This window comes from Miscanthus floridulus, chromosome 9 (genome assembly GCF_019320115.1).
Source record: "Miscanthus floridulus cultivar M001 chromosome 9, ASM1932011v1, whole genome shotgun sequence".
Classification (NCBI taxonomy): Eukaryota; Viridiplantae; Streptophyta; class Magnoliopsida; order Poales; family Poaceae; genus Miscanthus; species Miscanthus floridulus.
The window spans coordinates 133183987-133192876 of NC_089588.1; the positions used below are offsets into that span (position 1 = coordinate 133183987).

Sequence of the window (8890 nt, forward strand, 5' to 3'; positions counted from 1 at the left end):
GTCGTCCATCACATTATGAAATCAGTTGCCGACTGGCCGTTCACGTCAGACTATTGGCCAGTGAGTCTTCGTGACGATGTTGACTGGCTTGCATTGCTGCAATAACAGAGGGTGACACGTTGTATCTTTACTCATTCCGTCCAAAAAAAAAATACAATTCTAGGTTTGAAACAAGGAAAAAGAATTTAAAATTTATTACATTTATAAAAAATAGTATCAACATTTATATCTCTAAATAGATTTACTATAAATTCTATTGTATTAGTAATCTAATAATATTTATTCGACATCACAAATATACTTAATTCTAAAAGGTGAGTTACATTGTTTCTAGGTTGGAGGGAGTAGAAAGTTACACATGCATCGAATACTTGATTTTCATGCTGATGGCCACCCAGTTTAAGATGAACTGAATTTTTTGGGTAACTGAAATTTAAGATGAACTAAAGAACCGATTAGTTCTGTTTAGTCTAACTGAATGGCCAGGAACTTGGTGTCTAGTGTGAGTTCAAAAATGGGAGAAATCATTCCGTGGTGGTAAGAGCTTTGGTCATAATGCATGGGTCCTGTTCTCGAGCTTGTGTAGTGGACCGAGACTATTTTTTTGTCTGCTTGAAATATCTCATTTTCATTGTTTCGAATCCTCCTCTATTAATCTATGCCAGGCAAACCGGATGCTTATTTCTAAAATGAAAAGGTGCATGATACTAGACATCATCACTTGCTCTTGTAGTCTTGTTGATTGGTCAAATGCATGATACTATACATCATCACTTGCAAATACAGAGTTTGGCTGTTCGGGCAAATGTGGGGTTTCATTATTCTCACTCATTTTGTTATTTTCTCTCCTCTCCATCGACTTCAAGCTTTGAGCTCTCTGGTGTTGAAGGAGCTCACTTGTTTGCTATTGCATTTTACTCCCCAACAAACATTACTAGTGGAAAAAAAAACATGACTAGTACATGAGATTGCAGTGATATATAGTGCCTATTAGCACTACTTTGGTCAAAAAAATTATGTCATACTTTTAGGAATGTGTTAAATAAGCTGTCCAAATTGTCAGCAAGCTCCTTTACTTTGTTTACATCAGGCGCATAGAAAATCTGGGCCACTCTGCTTTGGTCAAATAATTCACATATCATATTTTCAGGAAACGTGTTGACTGAGCTGTCCAAATTGTCTGCAAGCTCCTTTATTTTGTACATCAGAGCGCAATATAAAAGCTCCATTATTGACTCTTTGCGGCAAGATGTTGAATGGTCCTATTGCTGAAGAAGCAGAGGGTGACAGGCTTGTGAGGTCAGATTCATACAGTGCAACAGGCATGAAGCTCTATATAACCTCATCATATACGGTTAGCCCAAGGCAGCAGGATGATCTACACATGCATCCATCCATATATGCATAGAAACAATGTCTCACATAGCCATCCACAGCAATTCCATCCTGCCGCTGCTTGCTTTCATCTCCATCCACTTCCTTGCCTTGTGTCAACACACATCACCCGCCGCACTGAATGAATCCAGTGCTCTCCTCTGTCTCAAATCTCAGCTCCTCGACCCATCAGGTGCATTGGCCTCATGGAGAGACGAATCCCGTGTGTTCTGCAAGTGGCATGGGGTGACATGCGGCAGCAGACAGCAGGCATCTCGAGTCATTGCACTGGACCTTGAATCCAAGAACATCGCTGGCAGCATATTCCCTTGTGTCGCCAACCTCAGCTTCCTTGAAAGGATCCACATGCCCAACAACCAGCTCGATGGCCAGATTTCTCCTGACATCGGCCGGCTAACCCAGCTTCGGTACTTCAACCTCAGCATGAACTCCCTTCGCGGTGAGATACCAGAGGCAATATCCGCATGTTCACGTCTTGAGACAATCGACCTTGATAGCAATTCCCTCCAAGGTGAGATCCCTCCAAGCCTTGCTCAGTGCTCATCCCTTCAGACTGTTATTCTTGGCTACAACAATCTTCAGGGAAGCATCCCTCCACAGTTTGGCCTGCTTCCCAATCTCTATGCATTGTTTCTCCCCAGCAACAATATCACAGGAAACATTCCTGAATTTCTAGGACAGAGCAAAAACCTGACGTGGGTGAATCTTCAGAACAACAGCCTATCTGGAGGGATACCCACCGCTTTGCTCAATACCACATCTCTGTATTACATAGATCTCTCAGACAATTCCCTTTCCGGGTCAGTTCCGCCTTTCTTGCAGGCATCTTCCTCAGCACTGAATTACCTTAGATTAGATCAAAATAAGCTCTCTGGAGAGATTCCTAGCTCACTTGGTAATCTTTCTTCCCTGGCTTTCTTACTGCTTTCTCATAACAGTTTACGAGGAAGGATTCCAGAGAGCTTAGGTAAGCTAAAACCCCTGCAAGCACTAGACCTCAGCTACAACAACTTGTCAGGCACCGTTGCACCTGCACTCTATAACATCTCCTCTCTTAATTTTCTTGGAGTTGGGGCCAACCAACTTGCCGGTACACTTCCCGCCAGTATCGGCAACACCCTTACAAGCATCACACAGTTGATATTGGAAGGGAGCAGGTTTGAAGGTCCAATTCCAGCTTCACTGGCCAATGCCACAAATTTGCAATATCTAGATCTCCGTAGCAACGCATTCACGGGTGTTATTCCTTCACTGGGATCACTGACCTTGTTGAGTTACCTAGATCTAGGTGCAAATAGGCTTGAAGCTGGAGATTGGTCTTTCATGTCCTCTCTAGTCAACTGCACACAGTTAAATAATTTATGGTTAGATAGAAACAACCTCCAAGGTACAATATCTACTTATATCACCAATATCCCAAAAAGCTTAGAGATCATGGTTCTAAAACATAACCAATTCACAGGCTCTATACCATCAGATATAGGAAAGTTCACGAATCTCACCGTAATTCAGTTAGATAATAATTTTCTTTCAGGGAAAATTCCAGACGCTAGGGAACCTCCAAAACTTGTCCATTCTGACCATATCCAAAAACCAACTTTCTGGAGAAATCCCAAGATCAATTGGAAAGTTAGAGCGGCTTACTGAACTTCTTTTCGAGGAAAATAATTTGACCGGGCCCATACCTTCTAGTTTAGAGTACTGCAAACAACTGACAACACTCAATCTTTCTTCCAATAGCTTATACGGAGGCATTCCACGGGAACTATTTTCGATATCTACACTTTCTCTTGGCTTAGACTTGTCCAATAACAAACTCACTGGAGACATACCGTTTGAGATTAGTGGATTGATCAATATGAATTCACTTAGTCTTTCCAACAATCGATTATCAGGTGAGATCCCCTCCACACTTGGTCAATGCCTTCTTCTGGAGTCACTCCACTTAGAAGCAAATAATCTGCAAGGAAGCATCCCAGATTCTTTCATCAACTTAAAAGGCATCACTGTGATGGATCTTTCCCAGAATAACTTGTCTGGTAGAATTCCTGAATTTTTGGAGTCACTTAGCTCTTTACTGATTCTAAATCTATCCTTCAATGACCTTGAGGGCCCTGTCCCTGGAGGCGGCATCTTTGCTAAACCAAATGATGTATACATCCAAGGAAACAATAAGTTGTGTGCAACGTCTCCTGATCTACATGTACCACAGTGCTTGACATCAAGACCCCAAAGAAAGAAGCATGCCTACATTTTAGCTGTTCTGGTTTCACTTGCTAGTGTAGCTGCAGTCACAATGCCATGTGTTGCTGTCATTATTTTGAAGAAGAGAAGGAAAGGAAAGCAGCTAACCAACCAGTCATTAAAGAAGCTAAAGAATTTCTCGTATGGTGATCTATTCAAAGCAACAGATGGTTTCTCTCCTAACAGTCTTGTTGGATCCGGAAGATTTGGATTGGTGTACAAAGGTCAATTCAAGGTTGAAGAATGTGCAGTTGCCATAAAGGTATTCAGGCTTGACCAATTTGGAGCACCAAGTAACTTCCTTTCTGAATGTGAGGCATTGAGAAACATTCGCCATCGGAATCTTATAAGAGTGATTAGTGTATGTTCAACATTTGATCCAACTGGAAATGAATTCAAAGCACTCATTCTTGAGCACATGGTAAATGGTAACCTAGAAAGCTGGCTCCATCAGAAAGACTACATAAAAAGCACGAAAAGACCATTGAGTTTAGGCACACGAATAGCAATAGCTGTGGATATTGCTGCTGCATTGGACTATCTTCATAACCGATGCACTCCTCCTTTGGTACATCGTGATCTGAAGCCAAGCAATGTCCTTTTGAATGACGAAATGGTTGCATCTCTCGGTGATTTCGGTCTTGCAAAGTTTCTTTCTGTTGACTTTTCAACAGGATTCAATAATTCATCGAGTGCTGTAGGACCGAGAGGATCTATCGGATACATTGCACCAGGTGACCATGTGTTTCACTCTTGTTTTTTTTAATCAGAATGAATTGTACTTATGTACACATGATATTTGTCCTGTAAATGATGCTTTGGCATCTAATCTATATTTTTCTCAATTTTCTGAGAAAGCTAAGTGGAGGATTTTCTTATAAGTTTTGCACAACATTGCAGAGTATGGTGTGGGGTGCAAAATCTCAGTTGAGGGTGACATCTACAGCTATGGAATTATTCTGCTGGAGTTTATTACAGGAAAGCGACCAACTGATGACATGTTTAAGGATGGTGTAAACATCCACAACTTTGTGGAGTCATCACTTCCACTGAATATTCATAACATTTTAGAACCAAATCTCACTGGATATCATGAAGGTGAAGATGGAGAACAAGAAATGGTTGAAATGCAGCACTGTGCCATGCAACTCGCAAATCTTGGTCTAAAATGTTCTGAGATGTCACCCAAGGATCGGCCAAGAACAGAGGAGGTTTATGCTGAAATCTTGGCCATCAAAGAAGAATTTTCAACATTGTGGTCATTGGGAAGTGTATCTATGTTACAGTAATTCACATAGTACCTCTGTAGCAGTTGCACTTCGCGTATGGAAAAAGATTTGTACAAGGCACTTGATCAAATAAATATGTAGCCAGGGATAGATAAGTATTAGTACTTTTCCTAGTATAAGAAACTGGTACAGTACCTGGAATCCGTACTAAGTGTCAACCCTGGCTACAGTACTAAGTGTGGTACTGGGAAACAATACCAAGTGTCAATAACAGTACGCATGACCGCTTCTACCACCGCATGTTTAGTTCAGAATCACCACATTTATGTGACCCCAAACTCCCTAAGCATCATAGCCCAATTGTGTAATGACCTAAAATTTTTTAGCCCTTTTAGAACAAACTTGAACTCCATGTGAAACATTAATGACTGATACAATGAAACTAGTGATGTTATGCTAGCCCACAGTGCTAAAATATAACACACTTCATCGCCATATAATATATAACTAAAGTCTTAGTTAGATACTGCAAAGCAAGATGCCATTCTATTTTTTTCCAATCAATAACTCCAAAGTGTGATGATGAAATAAACTGAATATTCTAGGCACTATATAACATGTGTTTCAATCATGTGTTCCTGGCCTCCCACTTTGCATTTCATAGCACATATTACCTATCTTTCAGTATGCAAAAAAGCAAGATGACCAACCTTCTCTAAATTTTGGAAATCTGAAGAACAGAACAAAATTTCACATAACTGAACAGCACCATGCCAGCCTCTGAACTACAATGCCAATTCCAATAAATAACAAAATCATTCATATAATTGTTTTATTATATCCTAGCATTGAAGACCTATTTTTTGAGACATGTAATGAAAATTAGTATGCGCATGGGGGCCATTAAAAAAATACTATGCTCCAATGTTGGTCTTTGTAGACTGTTCTTTTCCTTGGTTATAGCCTATTGTGGGTGTGGGGTATGGACTCCTTTTTCATTGAAAAAAATGGCAAAGTAGTGCACAATCTCAATCTGTATAATGGTACTAGTGCTTGGACCTTAGCTGTAATGACTGACAACACACAGCAGTAAACTGTTTTATTGGGAATGGGCCATGTAAACAGCATTGTGTAAACCAGAAGCAATGCGAACCCGCACACTCTCCTCATCACTCGACAGGTCTCTGCCTGTCTGCTCCCCTCATACTGCAGGTATATGTAGGCATGGACCAGCCATCAGCCAACACCTTTCTCGACCCATATTACACCAAACAAAGAGGATTAAACATAAGCATCATCATCAACACATAAAAAAGAAATTGCAGGCCATCGACAAGACAAAAATGCTGAATACCACTCCTATCAACAAACCAAGTCATGTCATCATTCTACTAGAAAAAAAAAAGAGCAACAGGGCTGGTGTAAGATGTGAAACATCACTATCTCTATATGCACCTACTTTCTCTAGTGCTACAAGCCTGATTTTAGATTGAAATATAACTAAAAATGTTTAAACCTGTGTAGTATTGAACTTTTTATAAACACCTGCAGCCCTTGCTGCTTAGAAGCCAGCAACCACACTTCTCAACATAAGTACATTCTCCCAACAAAGCTAGTTTAATGGATTTTCCCTGTCAATTAAGCTGCATTCTCTTCCCCACGTAGTTTCAGAAACCAACAGTACGGTCCTAGCTAGTTCTCACATAGCAAAGCAAATTCAACACAGCAAGCTAGCTCGTCGTCAGTTAAAATCTCAAAAGCAAAGCAAAATCTCAAGGCCGCTGACCTCAGGGCCGGCGGCGTGTCGGAGTCACAGAGCAGGGTAGCAGGGGATTCGTCAGGGACTCAGGGCCACAGGCCACGGGCGTCTTCCTCTCCCGGGTCGGGTTTGCTGTCCTGTGGAGCTCCTCGCGGGCGTGGGCTCGGGTTCCGCTCCAAGGAAGTCGGCCGGAACTCGGCCTTCTTCGCCGGCGCGGCTCTTCGTCGGCATGTGACTACGGGCGGCGCAGAGCAGAACAGAGCGGGCACGAGGAAGCTTTGAGGCTGAGGGTTTGGTGTGGGCTTTTGGCTTATATGGGCCAAGTTTCGGCTCATATTTGCTTATATGGGCTTTTGGCTCCATTGTCAGTATCGGTAGCAGTCTGTGGTTAGAACCAAAAATAAATCGATAATGATGGTGTTACTGTCACTGGCTAAGGGCAAGTACAGCGCGACGATTAAGCCGTCTGTGTTCCGTTTTTTTTTTTTCAGAAAACACCCTCGCGACTAGAGATCAGTCTGGGCAATCGGTTTAAACCGACAAATCGGTTCGGTTTCTTCGGTTTCCCAAAACTTCGGTTCGTAGACATCAACAACCTATCGGTTGCTTGAGAAAACAGAAACCGACCAATTCGGTGTCGGTTTTAAACTTCGGTTTTCAGTTTCCACCAAACAAACCGAAACCTACATCAGCACATAGAAACAAACAAGAACGAGATTGTGCTTTGGATCCAAGTACCTAGAATCTCAGATTACAAAATACAAACGGAGGAAAAGAAGGAAAAACAATCGATCTGACTGATGATGCCGCCGCCCCGCCAACATCAGCCCTCTAGGCTTCAGCCACCACCGCGCCGCTCACGCACCCCGACGCTCGCAACCGACGCCGCGCTGCTTGCCTTTCCTGCGCTCGCCCTCTCCGGCGTTCGCTGCTCCACACCTCCGCCAAGACGCTAAGCACCGCGCTGCCGCAGGCAGGGTAGTGGATAGGGTTTGGTTGGAGAGTGGCTTGGCTCGCCCCTCCCCTCGGGTGTCTCGCGTGGATGTACGGCATGGCGGACGGGGTGGATTGGGTCGGGAGGGTGGAGTGTCTGAGTGGGCTTGTTAATTGGGTCGGGGTGCTCTGGCGAGAGGAGAGGAAGTTTGATGAATGTCGTTCGGTTGCTCGGTTCTACGGTTTTGTTTCACGTACAAACCAAACACCGAGCCGATAACCATAGTTCCCAGGACCTAAAACCGAAACCGAACCAAAAAAACGAAAAACCGACAGTTCGGTTCGGTTTCGGTTCAGTTCGGGTCGGTTCTCGGTTTTCGGTCTAAATGTCCCCAGGCTGAACTAGAGAGACGGGTGAGGCCGTCGTCTCGTGAGGCGACGACTACGGCTCGTGCTCACAGGCTAAGTTGCCGAAGGAAGAGGTGATGTATCCGCGTCGTCGTCTCCGAGCGATGAGGCACGGATCGGGTTACACACGCGGGAGAATCCAATCTTCTGCGCCAAAATCCCCCACCCACTCAGCATACTTTCTCCACCGTCGTTCTTTCTCGGCACCATTATCGAGCGCGACGGCGGCGCTAGAGCAGAGATGCGCGACAATGGCGCTGGAGCCCAAGGTAGGGGCGGCGGCACTAGAGCCTAGGAGCGCGGCGGCGGCAAGGCATGACGCCCAAGGGCTTTGCGGTGGTGCGAGCATCCACAGGCGCGACGGCGGCGCAGACGCCTGATGGCGCAGCGGCGGCGGTGCGGCCGAGGCCTGTTCCCAGCACCTCGTCCGTGTGTAGTGGCAGCACAGAAAGCCGGTCCTAGCGCCTGGTCCTCTACTAGCACTACTACAGATATGATTCGTAGGGGCGGCTCATAGACATTTGTAGGAGCGGTTTGGCCAGCTGCTCCTACCAAAGCGTGGCTACAAATCATCGATTTGTAGGAGTGGTTCTCAGACCGTCCAGCCGCCCCTACAAATCGATTTATAGGAGCGGCTGGATATTGAGCCGCCCCTACAAATCAATTTCCAAAAATCACGAAAAAGGGGCAAAAAATAGCAATTTTTTTTAATCCGAGGATGACCCCACCGGTAGCCAAACACCCACTCTATGGTTGCAATATTTTTTCACAATTTTTGCACACTTTGCATCGGTCGGGATTCAAACCCGCAACATCTCCCTCACGCGCAAACTCCTCTACCACTGCACCTCACGTTCACTTTTCTCTATAATCTATTTTGGTTCCCCAAATATTATACAAAGCTGAGCATAAATTGATTGTT

At 44.1% G+C, this 8890-nt stretch overlaps 1 pseudogene; it reads left to right on the forward strand.

Annotated features, from left to right (window-relative positions):
* The first annotated feature begins 1013 nt into the window (after positions 1–1013).
* On the forward strand, positions 1014–5407 carry LOC136484292 (receptor kinase-like protein Xa21; annotated as a pseudogene).
* Positions 5408–8890: the final 3483 nt, after the last annotated feature.